The sequence below is a fragment of the Pagrus pagrus genome (assembly GCF_965226575.1).
Source record: "Pagrus pagrus genome assembly, chromosome: 20".
In the NCBI taxonomy this organism is placed as follows: domain Eukaryota; kingdom Metazoa; phylum Chordata; class Actinopteri; order Spariformes; family Sparidae; genus Pagrus; species Pagrus pagrus.
The window spans coordinates 15,903,339-15,926,037 of NC_140207.1; the positions used below are offsets into that span (position 1 = coordinate 15,903,339).

At 41.1% G+C, this 22,699-nt stretch overlaps 1 long non-coding RNA gene across 1 annotated transcript in view; it reads right to left on the bottom strand.

The window, feature by feature from the left end:
- LOC311249475 overlaps positions 1-17,712 on the bottom strand; it is a 136,653-nt gene extending 118,941 nt beyond the window's left edge. The window contains exon 1 of the long non-coding RNA XR_014621188.1: positions 17,214-17,712. This is a non-coding gene — a long non-coding RNA (uncharacterized lncRNA). The remainder of the gene's footprint in view (positions 1-17,213) is intronic.
- Positions 17,713-22,699: the final 4,987 nt, after the last annotated feature.

Below are 22,699 nucleotides of genomic sequence, written 5' to 3' on the forward strand. Positions count from 1 at the left end.
CGAAATGAGGGGCAGGGGCCTGTCAGCACGCGTAGATGTGTGTGTAAGTGTGTGTTTGTGTGTGTGTGTGTGTGTGTGTGTAGGCAGGGTCCAGCCGGTGACCTTCTTCCAATGAGCCCCCCATGATTTATTTACTGTGCCCTTATTCAACCTCTCCGTGCACACACACACACACACACACACATAAATGTACACGGACAAACACATGATTTCTAGTATTTCAGCGATAAGGTAGAATCTGCAAATGTGGCTTTTTTTTCCACTCGGGACAGGACAGGCAGGAGAAAATGGTGTTTGGTGCGAGCAGAACAGATCTGTCACCCTATCTCTGACTGCAGTAGCATCTTATTTTCCCCTCCATTTCTCTGCTCTCTCCGTCCTCTTCTCATTTTAGCTCCTTCACCAGAGCCAACGTCTGCCTCTCACCCTTATTCTCCCAACCTCGCCCTCCCTGCGCCTTCCCCTCTCACATTTTGTACCGCCCAGGCTGGCGAGAGTCTAGATGCCATCTCCCGCTTTCACTCTCATTCTCTCTCTCTCTCTCTCTCTCTCTCTCTCTCTCAGTTTCATTCTTTCCTTCTTCTTTTCTCCATTTCTCTCTCATTCATTCGTTTCCTGTCTCCCTCACTTTCCCCCTCTCTGTCTCTCCATGTGAGGGGGGTGGGGTTTAGCTGTCGTGGAGCGAGATGAATTTCTGATTGCTGTCGGGCAGCACAGAGCACTCTCATTGGTCAGAACAAGCCAGGGAGGAGAGGCAAAGGCTGCAGGAAAGAAAAAAAAAAAGAAAAGAAAAACGACCATTTTTTTTCATTGGCTGCATATGACCATAATTGCACCCCTCCCTTTTTCTCCCCCTGTTTCCCTCCCTCAGCAGAGCAGCAGCAGGCTATAATTTGAACCACCGGAGCCAATTATGCAGATTAGCTTGCCCCAGGTTGACCAATGACCTTCTCCCCCCGTTTACATTTGTTTACAATATGCAAATTACCTCTGGGTTCAGAAACGCGCTAGAGGGTGTCAAAACACCTTTAGACTAACATTGTACAGCCACAAAAAACACCTCGCCCCCCTGTTGGCTCCCCCACGCTCACACACGAGAGTGAGCATGTGCAAATGAAACTGAAACAACTTAGCGGAAGATGTTGTTTGATGAAGTGTTTGATGAAGTGTCTGATGAAGTGTTTGGGGTGTTCTGTACAATGACGACTTATAATATTGCAGGCTTTTTGCTCTTAACTTCTGACGCTGAGTTTACACTCCAAAATGAAAAAAAAAAGACAAATGTAATCTTTTAATCTCTAAAACCTTCTTTTTTCTCCTTTTTTCACCCTAACATTGTTCTTTATTTCAGTCTCACCATATCTTCTCCTTCCTTCCTTCCTTCCTTCCTTCCTTCTCTAGAATTCTCTCCCTCTTCCTTTCCTTCCTTTCCTTTTCTAGCCTTTTCTTTCTCACACTCTCTCTCTCTCCATTCATGCCCCTCCCTCCTCCACCCCCACCCCTTCTGCCCCCCACCCACCTCCCCCTTTGGTACAGAGATGGAAGCTGGTCTGTCTAATTAGCTGTATGGTTTACCTTGGCTCAGTGGGGCCTGGCTGCCTTAGCCGGGTTTAAACAGGGAGATGGACGGGCTGAAACGCTGAAACCCTAGACTGTAATTAGAGACAGGCTCACTGAGGGCACACCACTGCTGACACAGAGCCTCTGTTCCACCACGTGCACGTATACACACACACACACACACACACACACACACACACACACACACACTCTAAGTAAACGCACACACATGCTTGTGGGAAACACAAAATTCATGAAAACAAAAGGTGTGGGCATTAAGTGCACCCATCCATCCATGCACGGTCACTTGGCATAAAAAACACACATACATATGCAGAGAGTTGGCATGCACTCCTGCCAACAAACACAACAAGTCTGTGACACACATACACACAAACACACACACTGTGCTGTACAGTCCGAAATATACACGAGTGCTCTCAATTTGGATCCATCTCTCTTATTCCAACTCATATATTTGCGGTTTATTTTACTGTGTTGCAGCAAGATGTCCCTAAACACACTACCAATTATGTCTTTTCCCCTCACCTCATCTATTCTAGCCTGCTCCGCGCCACTCGTTCCTTTTTTTAACACTGTCTCTCTGTCGCTTTTTTTTCTCCCCAATCTCGTCCCATGATTTATTACTTCTTTCTTCTGATTTTAATTCTCCCTCTCTCTGGTACGATTGTACGCTTTGTGGTGGGGCCTATTTCTATTTTCTCCTGTTGGACAGATTAAAAAGACACACCAACCGCAAATCGGCCAAAGACAACACACATAGCAATGCCACACACACAAACACACACAGACAGACAGACAGACAGACAGACAGACACACACACACACACACACACACACACACACACACACACGAGTGCACATGCACGTCCGCGGCCGGTCTGATTGCACTGGAAGTGTTGTGTTTATCCCCCTCAAAGTTAACTTCATCAAAACAAGGAACAAAGAGACAGAGCCAATCAATGAAATTCATTAATGAAAACTGAAATGCATTTTATTCTTTTCTAATTACACGCATTGTAGCTCATAATTGAGCGGGGTGTATCAGACTTGAGATTACTTCACACTTGCGCATGTGTGGCTCTGTGTGTGTATGTATATGTGTGTGTATGCATTATTGTACTGTATGTGTGTGTGTGTGTGTGTGTGTTCAAGCAAAAGACACCAGAGAAAGACATGCATACAAAGAGAAAGAGATGGAACTGAATGTGGAGGAAAAAGTGATATCAAGAGAGGACAGAGGGAGAGGGTACAATGAGAGACAGACAGAGAAATATGAAGCAATGGGTTACAACAAATCTATGTTTCTCTGGTATAATACTGCCCCCTTCTGTTCTTGCACAGAATAACATTTGCTGTCATTCAGTTGTGGCAATATGTGTGAGGAGGAGACCTTATGTCCCACATCTTTTCAACAAACAGCACTGACACAAACTAAACAGGCACACACTGCTTCAAGACGACATGTATAACTTTGATTTGAGTTCATAGTTTGACAGTATAAACTAGATTTGGTTGAGTTTATTGACTTCCCAAGGGAAAGATCTTGGCAGAGAGCTCAACAGCGGAGACAGAGTCATCACGGAGGAGATGTGTGTGAAGCCAAAGCAAAATTGATTAGATTTTATTTTTCTCTATAGTTACTTCCTTTTTATCTGTCTAAAAATGTGGTGTTTTGTCATGAATCCGTGTCGGCACAACAACCCCGCTGTTACGTTTCATTGCTAAATTGTGATTGTTGTTCTTGAGATTAAAGTGGACTGTTATAAAGAGAGCATGTACTTACAGGTGTCATAATGTTTTAATGTGTTGTGACAACCGCAAGGCACTGTCATCAACATTGTGCATACGGGAAGTACAGACACCTCGTATTCTTTTAGGCATTGTTCACCCCCAATCAAACGATGATTAAAGTGAGGTAGGTGCTGTGTGCCTGTGTGTGCGTCTGCATGTGTATGTGTGTGTTTGTGTACTGTTTGCCATCTGGCCCTAACTGCCCCACAATAACAAATGTTCCAGCTTTCTGATTGGGCAATTAAAAGCAGCAGGGGCACTGTGTTGACGGGTGAGAGTGTGACATCCATCATCTGAAACAATCGGCCCCTACCAAGCAGAGGTGTGTGTGTGTGTGTGTGTGTGTGTGTGTGTGTGTGTGTGTGTGTGTGTGTGTGTGTGTGTGTGTGTGCGTGTGTGTGCAAACATGCTATAGGCTCCTCAAACTACCCCAAGCCCCCTGTGTCTCTCTAATAACTCCATGAAATCAAACACACAACTCCTTATTCCCAGGTGATGCACAGTAGCCAGTGGCATCAAAAAAAAAAAAGAAATCAATAATGACCATGTGACCAAACCAGGAAATGCTTGGACCCTGGACCAAGTTGGGCAGAAAACACATGGAGAAACCTCATGAAAACATATGACAATGGTGGAGTCTGCTGGTCGCAGAACACAAGGCACATTGTTTGCAAACACACTGACAGGAGGCTTGATCATCATTTTTTTACGGTTATTACCATAAAAACACCAGCTAAAATTCAGAGAACCCTGCTTAAAGAAACCGTTTTAATTCTGATCTAATTATTAATATAATGGATGAAATCATCATAACAAACTTCCATTATTTCAGTGCTCATTGTTCTGTTCATAGTCAACTATAGGGTATACGCTAGGATCTATTTTTGAGGACAACGGTGAAGGCTGTAGTTTCTTTTTCCAACTACTGGCCATTACATGAACTGCAGCTTGAGGCACTTCACCATATAGTATCTATCCAAATCCATATCTATCCAGAAATATTTACAGAAAAAGCGTGGAACTCAAAATTGCAGTTCTAAGTTTGATATAAACTTGGCTGGAGTCCTTTGTTGAGCCTGTAACCACCCCTTCAGTGAGGGATGGTTGCAGGATCATGGAGTGCACTTGTACATCAGTGCAGCAAGGTGAGAAGTCAAACTACTGGAAGTTGGCAAAACCAACTTTTTCAGGGGGTGTTAAGATGTACTTGCCACCCATTAAATGCTTTTCCTATGGGTATGGTAATCATATTTGAATATTTGACTATGTATTTTTTCTTTTGGTGTGAATGAGAGCTTATCATGGGGAGACTTAATAATAAAAACTGAACCTGAAATGTTCAGAAATGTGTTTTCAGAAAAGCAATACCTTTAACAGTATTTTCATGCAAAATGCAGATGCTATCATTATGTAAGTGTAAATCTAACAAAAATGTAACACATAAACCTGTTCTTTCCAGGGGTCAAGCGAGGGCACTTGAAGTCCACTTTATTACCCCACCAACTATGATCTAAAAACAAACCATCACTGAGGGTTGATGTGTACTTATTATAGAAATTGTGTGAGGGAAAGGGCTTATAGTCATAGGAGCCAATATTACTAATTTGACAAGCTCCATGTGTCTCTTTGGTATGCAAAAGATGTACTATATTTAAAAAGGAAAAAAATAAAACTCATGTTTCTGGTTCAGCGCATATCCAAGCAGGACTTATACTCTCTGCAATGCAGAAATGAAGCTCAGTATCAAAGTGGAGCCTTAGTCTTAGCTGTTGATTGTCTAAGAGCATAATTAATACACCAACTAATCCAACATGCCATCTAGCCAACCCAGAAATGTCCAATCACATTAACTGTTTCAGCTGGGGTTTGAAGCTGCTCAAAGCCTGAGTCCACAGCGGAGGAGCTTTGAGACCTCTGAGTGAGGCACAAATCATGACACCATTAACTAAGAAAACACTGGGAATTAGTCAGATGAGGAAAAGTTGTGCTTTTCCACTGAGCTTTTGTTTAGTTAATTCCCTGTTGACAGCCAAGTGCTCCACTTGCCTAGAGAAAACTTGCTTGAGAGGGAAAGATTACTTTTATCCCTAATTAAGGCAGCTTATTTGCATAGCTCACCAAGTCATAATATATGCTAATGTGCATTTACATTGGAGAGTGCTGCATAGGCAGTTAAAGTGGCCTAAATATGTCCATAAATATTACTTTTTAATGTTATTTTAAGCCTTATCATGCATGTTTTATATATATATATATGTTTACTGTTTCTCCTCATGCTGTTCTTAGTCTCAGGTCTTGCGCAATTACAGTGAAGTATAGATTACTTACAGCAAGTCACATGACATCTGCAATCAGAACCTAATTTAAAACATGGCTGAAATAATTGATGTTTTAGGTCTGCGGTGGATGCGGTTGGGGGGAAATGTAAATGCTGCTGAGTGTTTGGGATGAGGACAAGATAGTCAGACCAATAAAATTAGCATGTGTGTGTGTGTGTGCGTGTGCGTGTGTTTACTTTGCCAGCAGACCATCCTGCAATCAACCACTGAAAAGGAAAGCTCCAAATGATACCATGAAATTAGAGGAAGAATATCACAACTGTGTTTTCAGTGCATCTTTCACTGACTGCCAAATGGAATAAACAAATCCAAATGCAGCAATGGTGCGGCGTAAGACCTGCTCATCAGGAGGAGGACCTGCCTCATGTCAGCAGGTATCTGCACTACTGTGTGGTTTTTGGAAAATACCCCTCAATCCCTACCAGATGACAAGGGGGAAATTGAGCATTTCATTATTATAAATTATTGTAACTGAACACTACTAGGTTTCCAATAAACTACGAATAAGAGGTATCCCCTCTACTATCAACTAAGAGGGACACTTTTTAGGTTAAATGCTTGCATCTCGTATATGTTAAGCCAGAGGTCTAATGTATCCTTATGTATCTAAATTATAATATTCTAAAAAGAAACTTCAGATCAAATGGGTGCATTGATTTCCCTTAATCTTTTTAATCCATCTTCTAATATACAAGCTTTCCAAAGCACATGTTTTCAAGCACTCAAGTCCTTCACAATTCTTCTCACATGAACATAAGATCCTACTTCAAAAACACAGTGGGGCGCACAGGTGGAGCAGGGGTAAAGCTCCTTCGATCACCCCCAAAGAGACCTGTGGTTTAGTTCCCAGCACACACGTGGCTGTGTACACTCCCCAGAGCAAACAGCCGAGTTAGCAGCAATAAGGAGAGCAATGCATAGTACAATGGGCAACCAAACTGGGAGAATACATCAGAATTGATACAAATAAAAAAAGCAGATAATTGAATTGACCAGAAATGAAGATGTTTGATACTAATTGACTCATCCTTTTCATTCCTATGTCCCGATTCCAACTGAAGTGAAGTGCATGCAAGGTCTATGATCTTTGCTTCACTCTGGTCATTAGCAACCCTCGATTTTCTATCCCTGACTGATTTCATTTGGCTTTGAGTGGTTGAAAGGAGAACAACACCAGATGAGTCCAACTTAAAAACAGGTATTTCAGAATTTCCTGTCCTTCTTATGGATATTAAGTGCAGCGATATCAAACGAGCGTGGCCCTCAGCCATCGCAAATGGTTAAAAGCTGGAGCCTACATAGCTTTTTCTAACCAAAGAAAAGGAGAGACAGAGATGGGGAGAGCAGCAAATGCGGTACATGAAAACAATAAGCACTTACTTTTCAATCTGAGGTAGTGTTAGAGCAGTTTTCTGGTAATAGGGTTTGCCTAAAAGATGGGGAGATTGAAGAATGCAGCAAAGATGATGGACAGAGAAGAACAGGGCCTTCATTTTACAGAAGATGGGAACAGCAGCACTAGAACAACAGCCTACCGTTTTCTCAAGTGCTCTCTCGTTTGATTACCCCTCCTGCCCTCCTCCTCTTCTCTTTCTGCCTACAAGCAGTGATTTGTGTGTCTTCCTGTAGCTTTTTGGTTACAACACCAGGGAGCCTGAGCCACAGAGGGCAATGTGCATGCATCTGTGTATGCGCATGTCCATGTCTATACCCAAGAGCGTATGCCGATGAATGCCTACACAGAAGCATGACCGTGTCTCCATAAGCTTTTCTGTTTTCACCCATGTGACCGAGTTAGAAACCATATTCCACCTTCAAAATACACTGCAGCACCACTGAATGAGTCACCCCTTTCATCTGCTTCCACTGCTCTCGGTTACTCCAGCTTCCACGCCTTGCCTAATGGATTTTCAAATGCAGGTACACGATTTCTTTCAAGACTTGACAGGCATTTTCCTTTGTGTTTAGAGATGGGAATCAGGCACTGAGTGGTTTGCTGGTGATGGTGTTGTTGAAAGTTTCTGCATACAGAGTAGAAACATTTTCACTGAACTTGTTTGGAAAGGCCAAATGTGAGACTTCATGCACATTTTCACATCTGGCCAAACAAAGGTAGTAAAAACAAATCTGAAATACTTCTCTCTATCTTACGTGCAGTTTTTGTTTTCAATTTGTTTTTGGCTATTTTCTTATATTGAACAGTAGAGTGCATATAAAAAGGTGTGTCAGATGGGAATGGAAGATGACTGTTGAGGATCTTTAGATGGTTCTCAGGGATCACCTCAAAATTGATTTCCAAAAAATGTGAATGAAGAAAAAAGCAGACTTCGAAATGTAGGTTCCTCTAAACTTTTCAGATATCGCAGGTCCTACCCAGCTTTTAATCTGCAGTAATTTTATTGAAATCAAAAAAGCTGAAGTGGTTGAAAAATTAGAATTCTTCAGATGTTTTTTCTCTTTCTTGACTTTTATCTGACTTCTCTTGATCATAAATCATTCTACAATGCTTGAAATTACACATAGAAAAGAGGAGTTTAACAGTACATGTATTCGTTCATAACCGTTTGTTACAAGACATACCGTTCGGTTGGCCTATGTGACTTCCTTCGTTCGGTAAGCCCTGTAAACCAACCAGTTACTGTCAGGTTAGTCAAGCTCCTGCAGTGTTGCTGCTCCACTGTATAGGAGCATTACCATTTCCTGTATAGGTACCGCGAAAGTGGACAGCTATTAGGGTCAAACTGTATGCTGACATTGTTCAACTGAAGGCGGGTATGTCTGTGGAAACACTTGAAAACATGTCATTTACGACGGAATCACCTGAATGTATCCATTAGTGGAAAACGACAAAAAACAGACTGAAATGAAAGTCCTCCTCCTCATAGCGTTCAGACAGCCTTTTACTGCACATTCACACCAAAGCAATAACTAATGGAGTGTTTATCGCTGTGTTAGAGAACACAATATTAAAGCATATGGTCCAAGAGCTTGAGCCCCGCTACAATGTGGATTCACATGTGTGATGCACAAGTCCATTGTGCATGCCCTATGGAGACAAGCAAAAGCTTTACTTGTTCATGAATTATAACAGGTCAGAGTCTCACATTGGAGTATCAGTGACATAATAAAATAAAATAAGTGCCAAAATGTTATCATCTACATTTTTTTGTTTTCCCTGCCGATAACATACCAAATCCTGACTCTGAAACCAAGATGCATACTGGACTTTTTTGCAGAAAACATGGTCATTTTGTTTATTTTTTTTCTTCCTGAATGATAGCCAAAAACTCAATTTTGCATAACTGCGCAACTAACTCTAGAATATGTGCAGACATGCCACCATTGACTGTAAATGTATGGTATGAAGCCATTATGGATAGCATCAGATAAGCTGTGACAAGGTGATTTGCGGTGCCAAACTCATGTTACAACCTGGATGTAATTGACTGTGATTTCCAACTGCCCTCTCCGAGCCAGAACGGCAATGTCTTCTAATTAACTAGAGAGCACTGACAGCCTGGTGCCACCTCCATTTGGTCCCCACTTGAAACGAGTGCCATGTCCTGAGGGTTCCTGTCAGACCTAGTGCTCTGTGAATGGTATGACATGTCCCTTCATGTCTCCATTCATCTCTCCCTCTCTCTCTTACTCCATCTCACTTTCTCTCTCTCTCTCTCCCTCTCTCCCTGACAACTATTTTCTTCTAATCATGCTCAGGAAGAAAACGAGTGTGTTTGGCTGGAAGGGAGAAACACACTGTGTCTACTGTACGTGTGTGTGTGATGAGAGCCCTAAAAAGACAGAGAAAGCAAGAGTGTGAGAGAGAGACCAAATGAGCAAATGAGAGCGACGGAGAAAGGAGAGAGAGAGATGTTCATAAGTCTGTCGTCTTATCTGTGTCTCTGTACACTGTGCTTCATTATCTGCCTGGCCTGGAGAGTGATGTCTTCCTAAACCAGCACTAGAGCCTGCAGGCTGCCACCACCGCCTTCACACTTAATGCAGCACACACATCAGCTACACCCCTTATTACAAGCACACACACATAAACACACTAACACAGACACAGTTATAACCCTCAGAGTGTCTAAATGTGCACAGACAAAAATAAATGTGACAATGTATGTGGAATATGCATTTGGTGAACACATACAGTCTTCTTTAGGTCAAAAACAGGGTGGTGTTGCCCTGATGCAAGGCTCATGAATGAGCAAGGAAAAATTAATATGAAGAAGAATGTACACGGTGTATAGTAGAGCAGCCATCCAGTAGATAGGAGCCTGTCACTAATGAAATAACTAATTTGGTAAACCCCATTAATTGTGCTGAGGGCGATGGGGTTTAATTGAGAACAAGGCCCGGGTCACTCAGAGAAAGGCTGTTCAACATTTTTATGAAGCTGGAGGGGAAAAGAGATTACAGAGAGATAGACAGTGGTGTTTGGGCTCATTTAAAGGCCCAGTCCAACCTTTAGATTCCGCTGTTGGATGAGTACCTTTAAAGCTTTCGAAGACTTTTAAATTCCTAATCTGTGCTAGTTAAATATAATCCACTTTGAAAATAGAAGGCCTGGTTTAGACTATCTGTCCAAATCTGTTTTTTGGCATGTCCCAAATAGCTGCATGTTGGCTACATTGTGCAGCACCTACTGCTAGAGAGAACTGGACTACAAATTTAAGATTTATTAAGACCCAAGAAAAATTAAAAGTAATCCAAAATGTCGGAAGACCATGCAGACATGGTCAAAAAGTAGCAATACATGTCATTTTACCCTGCTCTTTACAATTCAAACTCTTTATTGTGCATCAAAAACCCATTGTTCACCTCCAGTGAATACAGTGCACCACATAAATATAAAATGGACTCATTAATTAAGGTCCCAGTCAGATTTTGGACACTAGAAACAAAGAGGACCCCTGACAAATGAAGTTATATTGGAAAAAAGTTCCATAAAAAAATTTAACAAAACATAAAACATGAAACTTTTATATACAGCAGAGAAGTGCAGATAGACAGACATGGCTTATTTGACCACAGATGTACGTTTTTTGTTGTTGTTTTTTTAAAGAATGCAATGGGTTTTTGGGGTCACTGTAATTAATTTATTGATTTAGCTGACAAAAATGAATGTTGATCTAGGATTATTTCAGGCTGTAATATCGATCTTGAGTAGCTTTATGTAATGTTAGTCATTTCAAGGCCAAAAAACTAGGATATTTCTTCAAAAAACTGCCAAGGATGTTGTCATTCACTGAGAGTGACGCAGCTTCAGTTTGTCTTGATATGTTGATGATGAGGTCTCACTTATCCTTCAAGCTTAAGACTGGCTTGTAGGAAAAACGTGTGAATTTAATTTGATTGAACAATTTTGCGAGCAAGAGCGGGGTGTCATTGAAACTATATGGCAGGTCATACTGCCAAGGGTAAAACACTCACCCAGCTAAGTTTTCGGTAAACTATACAGCGCAGGAACCATGCTTGATATATTGAACATTTTGTCCTTGAATGCATTCCCACCCAATGTCGTTCCCCAAATATCCCATTCCTGTGCACCATGACAACTTTGCGGTGTTCAAATAACAACCCCTGTGGAGGAGTTAAGATGAATAAAGTGGCTGCGACAGGAGGCATGAGTTTTATAGTGGCACTGTGAGTATAGAACCAGTATGGATACAAAATGTTGAGCTTGACTGGGCTGTCGATGTATGTATGAATTCCTAAATTGAGCAATCACCTGTTACCAAATATAATGTCTAAAATGTCAGTCTCTGCTTATCTTGTCACCGCTACTTATGCAACTTTTAAATAAAAACACAAAAAGCTTTAAGCCAGTGCACCACTTTTAACTTTAGACATGTTTGAATTCAATGCTGCAAAATGTGTTTTTAAAAAACCCTCCCATAAACCTTGGACAACCTGTAATTCTCACCACTTTTGTGACACAGAGTAAACTGACGTTGGAACTTAAATTTAGCGGAAAGACTTTTGTCCTTTTCTGACAACTGACTCTTGAAGCCCCCTCAATTACCCTTCACTAAACCTGGATTTACAGAAAGACATTTGTCACCAAACTGCAAAAACATCCCTCTAGAGCAGAAGTATTTAGTGTGTTTTGCTAAATCTCTGTGCCACACCGCAGGATCCGTCTAGTAGTTTGAGGTGCATCACAATCAGCCTAATTGGACAGGTGTTTGCAAGCCATTATGATACTAAACCGTTGTGTCAGTAGAAGAGCCCCAAAACAGCACGATACCCCCAAAAACCTGCTGAAGGATTAGCGCCGTGGTTAAGATGGGAGGGAATGCTTTTACGTGTCAGGGTTGAGAGAAATTAAGATGGGGGAGAGAGAAACACAGAGAGAAAGAGAGGGGGAGAGATTAAAGAAGAGCAGCACTCTCAGTGTGTGGTAAGCCACAGTCGTCTCTTGTCAGCCACCCCTGGTGAGAGTATGTACCCCACACAGAGAAACAGAGACAGACATTAACACTCAACTCAACCTCAAACGACTCTCATTTGCCCAAAGCAAAGATCTTTAAATTTAACATTTAAAACATTTAACATTTTGAAGATTTAAAAATAAAAATAAAAGTCCATCAAAAGCTTCTAGAGCCAAAGGTCAAAACCCAAATATATTTAACTTAATTTAAACCATATAAAACAGACAACAGCAGCAAATGATCACATTAGAGAAGTGCAACGAGAGAATGTTAATAATAGACTATGGTGCAAAACATTTAATCCATCATCCAGTATCAATTCTTTAATAATCACCAGAACGATGAACCACTTTAGCATTTAGAAGCAATGTCTTATGACTTATTAGAGCCTTATAGTGAGGCCTGAAGTAATGCAGGAGTCGACCTCAAGAGATGACGGGTCCAACTGGCAAATCGAAGTTCTATCCAAAGGCTGATCAGGAACACACTAAGCCACCTGTATATACTCACATGCACACACACACAATATCACGAAATCTCCACTTGTTATTAGATGACACACACAAGCCTATAGTGAGGCACTCAATGAATTGATCCTTATTGATTTCACCTAAACAGCATGTACTGTAGGGCCAATTAAGCATCTCAACAAGTCACTCATGCTACATCTCCCCTACAAGCAACCTAACCCTATCATGAACAAACACACGGTTTCAATCTTCAATGTGCCACATGCACAGAAAACACAGCACAAACCCTCTCCCCACCACTCAAAGCTCTCCTAAATGACCTCATGAAGTAGGGTGAGGCTCTTCACACATCTAGCATCACTGGTGGAAACAGAGCAAAATATCCCCTCATTGATCTGTTGACGGCACCCAAAGGTCAACAAGGCAGCGATCTCAGCAGGCTGAATGGGCCGCATCAGGTCCTGCTGGCAGCCGATAAGCTAGTGAGAAAACTCTCAGTACTTGAATGAGATGAGCTAATAGCTTGTTGAGCAATTTCAAGCATTGGAGAGAGAATGTCTTTTTGCTTCTTTCCATTTTACCTAAATAATGTGTTTACTTTGTTTCATAAACTGCTATGAGCTTGAGTTTTGCCTTTGCTGAATATTACCTTTGCTGAATAATCTCAATTAGATTCATATTACTATTAATTGGACTGGTTTTATTCAGTTATTGATCAGATAATATACACAGTACAGCCTTTTTTGGTCCATTTCCAAGACCTACAACAATGCTGGCTTTTCTCAACCATTGACAACCACCACTCTCTACATGCGAATAAAATCTATGGCAAATTTTAAAAATGAGGTCAGCAGCCATTGGCAAGAGGCTGAAAGAGGCCTACAAAGTCTCATCACTACAATACATAAGCTGATTGGCAACAATTTGTATAGCAATTACTCAAGCAATTCTTTGTTTGAACATTGCTACAGTTAGACCTACTCTATCTAGCTACTTTTATAACACTTGTTAAATGTATGCCATTTCTACACAGGAGGCGTTTGTTTTTCGGTCGTCTGTTTTCTCAAGCGTTTGTGTATTTGGGCTCTCATTGCTGACTAAACGCAGGTAACCTACAACTCAACTGTGCCTGAATGCATCCTGTGTAGACACAAATGGAGACACTGCTGCTACTCTGCTAATGTGCTGCTCATGCTGTGCCTCCTGTACAGAAACAGTGTTATTATCTCACTATCCCCCTTTCCATCCACAGTTTCTGTGACTAGTGCTGTCAAACCTCTGTGGCAGGCAAAACAAGTCAGAAGATAATTTATTATTTATTTTATTTTGGATAGACTGTAAACATCAAAGGCCTCTTGTGAGGTGCCAATCTTAGAGCATACACTACCTGGTTTGTGTGTTTACATGTGCATGCATTTGTATGTAGACAATCCTTGGACAATGTTTCTTCACTGAAGCCAAACTGAAAACAATCAGGAATACTAGTACAGGGGAGGTTACAAAATGGGTAATACAATTTGCCTCATGTTTGGGTATCACAGTAATTATGTGTTTGGGTATTGGCAGAGTAGCAGTGTTGCCATCATTTTTGTGATACATTTTTTATTGATTTTTAAACATAAATATGCAGGGTGAGGTTACAAATTAATGGATCATCAATAAAGTAAGACAAAGTGATCTCACATATCCATGCAATATAGAATTAGCAAGCAGCTATGGGGAGATAGGGGAGGAAAAAAAAGGGGGGGGGGGGGGGACTGTTGCCATCATATCATCTACCATCATCTATACATAGATTGCATGCGGGAGTAACTGCTTTGCTATTTGTTATTTTGCTTGGAAACTTGATATGTTTTCTTTTCAGACTTCACAAAATAGGAATCTAAAAATTAGTAGCTATATGTCAATTAGGCTATGTTAAACAAATGTTTAACTGGGGGAAGATGTAAAATTCTCTAAAACTCTTGCTATTTCCTCAATGCATCTACCAAGGGAAGAACACTCATTTGCAGCTAATACCAAAGGGGTTGTACATGACTGAGACACTGATTCAAGAGGCTGGAAGCTAAGGATATCTTACAGCTCTATCAGCTCATGATTTTCTGCATATTTAGCAAAGGTAGTTGCAATATCGCCATAATTTCAGAATGAGTAATGTGTAATCACACGCCCTTGCAGGCCGCTTTTGTTAAGGTTTTGGCAGATGAACATTTGACATCTAATTCACCATTTTTTCACGGATTTAGATATCACGCGTTCCCAGGATGTATTCATTTCTTTGTGTGCATGTGTGAGACCAGGCTAGGGCATCTGTGCATTGTGTGTGTTTGCATGTATGTGTGTCACTGGGGTAATTAGGAATAGGAGGGAGGGTGAGATCAAAGGAGGCACTTTACACTCTCCGTTTCAGTTGATGTTGAGTTCTGTGTGTGTGTGTGTGTGTGTGTGTGTGTGTGTGTGTGTGTGTGTGTGTGTGTGTGTGTGTGTGCGTGTGTGTGTGCTTGTGTGATGATCTCCTCCAAGCTTTGATGCTGTAAGCTCCGGCGGTTAATGTACTACGGATAAAAATACTACACCATGTAATCTGGCATTTATCCCTCGAGAGCAGAAGCCCAAAATGTGACACATGTCAAGAGGAAGGAGGTAGGGAGAGGGGAGAAGAAGAACAAGCGGGGGGGAAGAAGAGGAGGAGTGATGGAGGTAAGAGACCTAGAGACTGCATTTCTTCTTCTGTTCTAAGATGGTTCAAAGATTGTCAGAGATTCTTAAGAGTGCTGAACATTTTCCATTAATTATTAGAAATAATTCAGCACTCCAAAATACAAAGGGGAAGACCGACACCCAGCTCCTCAGGAAGTTGCACGAGACAGCTCAAGTTAGGCCATAAACTTTTGCATTTTGAAAGACATTATTGTCAAAGCCTTATAGCAATGCTTGCATTTTAATTCTGCTTTTAGAGGTGGTTCTACCTCTGTGTCTAAGATGAAGCAACCCTACTGGAACAACAAAATGTGACGCCATCATGAAGACAAACTACTGCAACATGCTGAACAAGCTGTGTAGTGTTGACTAGGGATCTACTGATATGTTTTTTTCAGGGTCAATACCAATAACGATTATTAGCAATGAGGGAGACCGATAACAGATATTTGGAACCCATATGCATAAGTACATTTTACTGAACTACTTTACTAAAGTACAATTTTGAAGTACTTTACTTGAGTAGTTCAATTTTTTTAACCCTAACCCTAACCCATTCATTGTTGATGGCCAAACCGTGTAATTACATCGTCACGTGACACACTGCCGCCCAAAAAACTTTTCACTAACATTGTGAAAGATGTGTCTGTAAAAAGGTGGATACATTTTTTGAAGCGTCATAACCCCTGAAGAAGTGATTCGTTCATCTGTCATAATTTGAGCCATTAGGTCCAATACATTTTTTTAAATCTAGAAGAGACACACAATTAGATTATTTATCCCCATTCAAGTTAGCCGGGTGCTAAACAGGAAGTCAGCCAGCTCGGTCGGTGGAAGTCTCTAGTGCGCAAGCTCTATTGGCCCACAACACAGAAGATCTGGGTCATTTTTATCAAGCCCTTTTGGCTTCATGTGCCACTGAGCAGCTTTCATGGGAATGAACAGGGCTCCGTCTCCATGGCTGTGTCCAGATTTAATTAAACATCCTTGCTCCAACCAGACAAAGTACTGCATTTTTTAAAATAACTTATTGTCACTGCAACCTGAGACAACAAGTATTTTTGCAGTAACATGCAGCTGTACCAGGCCTACCAAAGAGCCGCATTAGCTTCAGCCTTTTGTAATTATAGATTTTGTTCACACAGGTCAAGAATAAAAGCCATCCAAATCCTGTCCAGAGCTTCCTGCCACAGCACTTCATACTTACACTCCTTTCTTTAGAAATACTACAAAAACTCAAACAATACACACAACACTAGAAACCATTTAATGCAAAGCTGGGCTGCAGGCTATATTTTACAACAGAGCCAGAGCAGCTGTTCCTATGTTGGCCTTGCTCATTTTAATGTAGGTCTGCAATACAGTACAGTACTGTAGGCTAACCCACAGCTGCATTGTGTAGGAAAATATAAACATCACATCTGTTAGCTGATAGACAATAAATAACCGATCTGAATCAGAAGAAGAAAAAACACCCACCAGCCACATTAAGTTGTTCAAAACAGACATCCCACAAAAATCATCACAAAGCAATGCCACACAAAAAAAAAAACAGTAGACACGAGCAGAGACACAGACAAAGAGAAAGCAATGTCACTTACAGTAGAAACAGCACTGGAGATGAGAAAGAAGCTCACTGTACTTGCACTTAATAGCCATCACTGCTCAACACACGAATGCAAGTGTGATCAAGTGATCCTTCAGCAAAGAGTAGCCTATATGTCAAAAACTGTATTATGACAGTCTGGGCGTCTGACCAACCATTTTCAAAGAGTGAAAGATAACAGGAACATTGAGACGCATGAACAGAAAATACACACCTAAACATAGTCCACCAACAGCTCAGAAGTCCAAAAGAAACCATGAAATAATTTCTCCAGGGAGAAGCTTACCTTTTAGAAGCAATGCACTCCAGCAGGGTCTTCATGTCAGCAGGGTAAAATCCACCTTTCCAGGCTTGTCGCTCCGTAGTTGGCTAGCAGTGATGTTTGCCATTTGGTGTTGTTGTACCATTATGGCACCAGCTGTAGCGTCGCAAATTCAGACAGTTATAGACTTTTTCGCGTGTGTCCTTGTGTATTTTCTTCCTGTGCGCTTTGCGGCGCTGTTTCTTCATTCCCATAACGTTATGATACCTGCTGAAATCCCTGAGGACACCCTCCATGATGGCAGAAACGTTGGCTAGCACAGTCGACAGGTGGTCCGACTCTGACTCCGGCTTGACCTTTACTCTCACGTAAAAAACGAAACAAAAATAAAACAGTGCTTTTTTAAAAAACCAAAAAAGACAGTGTTTCGCTGGGAAATTACAATAATATTGGCTTCGTGGCATTAAATGTCCGACAAAAAAAAGGGGAAAAGGAGGAAGATGGAGTGCGGCCTTAATTAACTACAGAGCTTCACCTGTGGTCTTTCTACTACGCAGTCAACATATCTGACTTCACTCTGAAAATGGTCCATCAGGCAAAGCAGTCAACGACAAACTGAGAAACTTTTAAAAATAATTGTGTTTTATTAATTAGGCCTTATGCAGTATTTATTAATTAATATTTATACATTAGCAATTATGATAGTGAAAGTTTTAGTTCTAGGCTATTTACTATATTACTATACTATACTATTAAAGGAACAATACGACATTTTTGAAAAAAACATTCATGTACTTTCCATTTGAGAATTAGGTAGATGAATAGACATGCTTGTATGGTAACTAATTAGCATTCAGCTAATTTAGCTTAAGCTAACGGGCAGCAAGGACCTCGGTTCAAGACCAGGCTGGTGCAGGGCCTTTCTTTGCGGAGTTTGCATGTTCTCTACGTGGGTTCTCTCCGGGTACCCAATCCAAAGACATGCAAAAAAAAAAGTTGAGTGATAAACTGGTGACTTATCCACCTCACCGTCACCCAATGTCAGCTGGGATCCAGCCCCCCGTGACCCTAAAAGCAGTTTCAGATAATGGATGGGTGGCTAACTTAGCTTAGGCTTGAAACAGGAAAACCAAGAGCCAGCCAAGGTAACAGAATTTGCCTATTAACACCCCTTGAACTCTAGTTGTAAAATGTTGTACCAACGTTTGTTTGAGGCGTACAAAAAAGTAAGTGTGAAAACAGCATTTCGCCAGTTCGACCAGTTGCGTCCTCACAGCGGCGACATCATGAAAAAAAATAGTGACTTTTCTGGGCTTTGGAAAAGTTTGACAAAGATTAAACCCCAAATGGATCAAAATATACAATACAAACAGTAAGAATTGACCATGTTTGTAGCTGGAGGTTTCCCGTCAACAGTTTTACAGACGTCTCTTTACCAAACTGTGGTGTAAAGCGAAGATGCTTTTTGGGCCGCAGGGGATTTTTTGCGGCAATACCCCGAGTGGCCATTGGGAAAAATTGGAAGCAAGGCTGAATTACTGTACATGTCTTTTTGGGGTGGGAGGACACATACACAAAATTAAGAACATAAAAGAAGACCAAGAAGACCATTGATTATAATTAATGATAATCCCTGCAATGAAAAGAACATTTTAGCCATGTTATTTGTACATATTGCCATAAAGTCAACAGCAACTATTATGTCAAATTCACAGTGAATGACAATGTTGCTGAATAGATATTCTCATTCAGCAGGGAGAGAATAGGAAGGACCACGTTTTCACATGGTGTCAGGCGAATAAATGAGCATGGAAGTCTATCTACCTGAGATAGAGAGGACCTGCGTTAATGAAGAGGGAAATGAGTGAATGAGCGCGTGAGTGAGCGAGACAGCTAGTGTGTGGGTGTTCGAGGTAGCAAATGTGTGACTGAGCGAACAAGTGAGGGAGAGTGAGCCTCTACAGAGCTACCTATCAGGGGTGGAAGAAGAAGATAGTTAGGCGTGAAGACCATACGTCAATGGGCCCTAATTGAGCTCCTCTCCTTCGCTCTCCACTTGCTACTGACACATCGCCACAGGGCCCATTGGGAGAACGCCAGCTTCACGTCACATAGAAAACGAGAGCGATGGATGATAAGGGGAGCAGAGGAGGGTGCTTGTCGGTTTTCCCTCCATGGTTTTTCACCCCCAGCCCAGTGACTTAGGGCTGATGCTTCTTGAACTTTTGAAGACCTGATGATGCCAACTCAGCTTTCTCCTAAACACTGCAAATGGTCGTAGCCTGAAGGGTAGAGTGGCAGACTTGGTGACCATGAAACTGACTGATCCTGATACCTGGACGGGGTAGGAAAACCTGGGTTGGAAGAGTTCTACCCTTGATCAAGGCACTTAACCTGGAATTGCAGTACAGTCTATAAAGATAGACCAAAGATTGTGTCTCAAATCCATCCCCAAAGTGCTTTTATTATTCTGGATTGATTTATATAAATATGTGACACGTGAATAATTCAAAGCCTTGAGATATTTACCCGATTCACCCTCTAATTACAGTCGTCACTTCCCCAGTTGTTTCACACATCCTCTCCTTGTCCTGTTTCAAGTGGTATTTTTGTTGTTCTAAGGGATGAGGTCTAATGTTCATGTCCAAATATTTCTATGCTAGCTCTTTACTGGTCAGACCACCAGCAAAGATAAATACAACCTTTGAGCCCAGTAATGTGGCATGACTTGTTTAAGGTCACCAAAATAGACTTTATTTGGATTTTCCCACTTGCCGTGCAGCACTGACGCAGGATGACATGCCTTGCAAAACGAATACGTTTATAAGTTGACTCTCAGCTCATATAACTATTGAGCTGTTGAACTGTTTACAATGCTTAGTTTGTTTGTAGTCACAACATAGACCCTGTAAGAGTCTTACTCATTGCCGTGGGTTCACTTATTGCTGTTGGATTCATATCCATCGCTAAAGTATGGTTATTTTGACCCAGTGGAGGAAGCAAGCTCAAGTTATATCAGGTCAGTAATAAATAGTGATAATGTCAAGTGTATTATAACAGGCTGTAGCCATCATGGTTTGTGCAAATGAGCCAATTTGTAACATGAAAGATAACTCTATTAAAGGATGAGTTCAACCAAAAATGAAAAATCTGTCATTATCTACTCACCTCCATGCCAATGGAAATTCGGGTAAGGTTTAAAAACAAGTCCCAATCTACTTTTGAATAAAACTGTATCATATAACACAATTTTCCTTGGTTTTACAGAGAGAGTGGATGTAAATGGATGAATGGAGGGGGATATTAGGTGGGGTCTCATCTCTTTAATTCAGTCAGAAATTAGTCTGCACGTGATCAGTAGTCATAGTAAATATAAACAACATTAAACTCAGCTGATTATGATCGATATAACTTTTGGCGGAAATTTCACTTTTCCCATGTGTTGTAAACATGAGAAAGATTTGGTAAGCGGCAAGTATTTCCCAAAAAATGACACAAAGAGAGCTTTTTAATTGATTTCTGTGATCATTTCAATTCAAATTCAAATACCTTTCGTACATTTCTTTCATTTTCGTGCCTATGGTATAAAAGCTTCTGAATACAAGTGCTGAATACATCAAAAAACAGGTTTTGTGAGACCATTTGGGCAATGAGAAGCAGGTGGAGTGCAGAGTGAGGTTGAGAGGTGTGCGCACATACACACTCTCACAACCGCATACACACACAAACACACACACACACACACACACTCACACAAACGGCTTTGTTCCCCCGGGTAGACCGTGGAGCCGTCAAAACCACTCTGATTCTGAATTAGCTCTGATTGGCTGTCATTGCAGTGTGTCCCACACAGCTGAGACCACTCAAAACCACACACACATACACGTACACACACACACGCACACACACACAAACACAAACACACTTTTATGGTCTGGGCATCATGTTTCACTAAACTGCTGAGTTCTCTAGGCTGTAACTAGGGTTGTTTTAAGAGCTGTGGTTCAGTATAAATGTGTATGTGTGTGTGTGTGTCTGTGTGTGTGTTCACATCTGTCTATATGGCTGCAGTAAATGCATGTATGCAATGTATTCAGATTTTCAGATGGTGGGGGAGTATATTGTCCTGCCTCCAGCAAGCTTTGATACTCTCAGAGGATCTACACTCGGCCAAAGATACTTGACATTTTGACATTTCAAGCTACAAAACATATACACATATATTTTCTTAAATAATGCCTTGTATCTTTTCCACCACAGGTCTGGAGTTTTTATTCTATTCTTGGCACCCTTGTGATTGTTTTGTTGGTCAAAAAAGATTGATTGAGACCCATATGAAAATAAACTGACCGTGAAAAAGTCCTTTTATTAGCAGAATTGAAAAATATCTACATGTATGGTGTGGCAGTGTGCTGTGTTATTAAGAAAATTATCTCACAATCCTATACTTACAAAACCCACTTACAATGGCACTGAAGAACTTGGAAAATGGCTCTGTATCACCACAACAGAAAAAAATCCTGGATGAGTTGTGTAAACTTCTCAACCAAGACCAAAGGGAAGCACATGTTTTAACTTCTACTCATCTATTTAATTAAGAAATTATACAGGTTTTACATAAATGTCACTCTGTCACCACAAGCATGCATGCTAAGTAAAATGTGGGTCCAAAAAAAGCAGACCCGCCCACCTCCAAAGGGATACCACAGTGCCAGCAAAGCCTTGTGTGGCTAAATCTGCAGGGGTTTACCAGTCTCGCTAGCTCAGTTTGGGTTGGATGCCCATCCAACAAGCCTGCTCCTCTGGTTGCAAATGTGTCTCGGTAAGCATCATTCCTGCTCTGAAACTCGAGTTGGTGGGAGCAGAAAAAATAAGCAAAAGAGAACGCGGGAGGAGGTGTAAAAAAAAAAAAAATTCTATTAAAAATGTTCAAACTGAAGCTGGATTCCATCTATAGAGGCCTCAGGATCAGGTTTCTCTGCAAACAACAGCCCAGTTATCCAAAAGTGTGTGGTTGAGAGGAGAAAGCAGAATTCTCTCGGAAAGAGACACATGCTAAACACACAAATTAATGCACATGGGCATGCATGTAATGTGTGTATGTGTTTATATATGTGCGTGTGAGTGGGATGTACAGGATCCTACACATAGGCATGCAAAGAGACTTCCAGTACAGTGTTGCTTACATGCACGTCCTTTATTGGTGATACATGAGCAGCCTCTAGTGGCGGCACACAAGACTGCACTCATGTAACTACACTGTAGGTGCACTTGAAGGTTCACTATGAAGTTTTTGGAGAAGAATTTTAATAACAAAAACTCAGAAATATTATTTTTTTCCATAACTGAATAAACAAGCTGTTCTCAGAGGAAAATACATATAAAAATGTCATACATAGTGCACTTTTAAAGTAGTATAAAGTGCATGTTGACCCCACAACAGAGTAACCCATATAACAGATAAAAATATGTGCTTTCTGGTGGTTTGGTCACTCTCGTCACATCTCTGT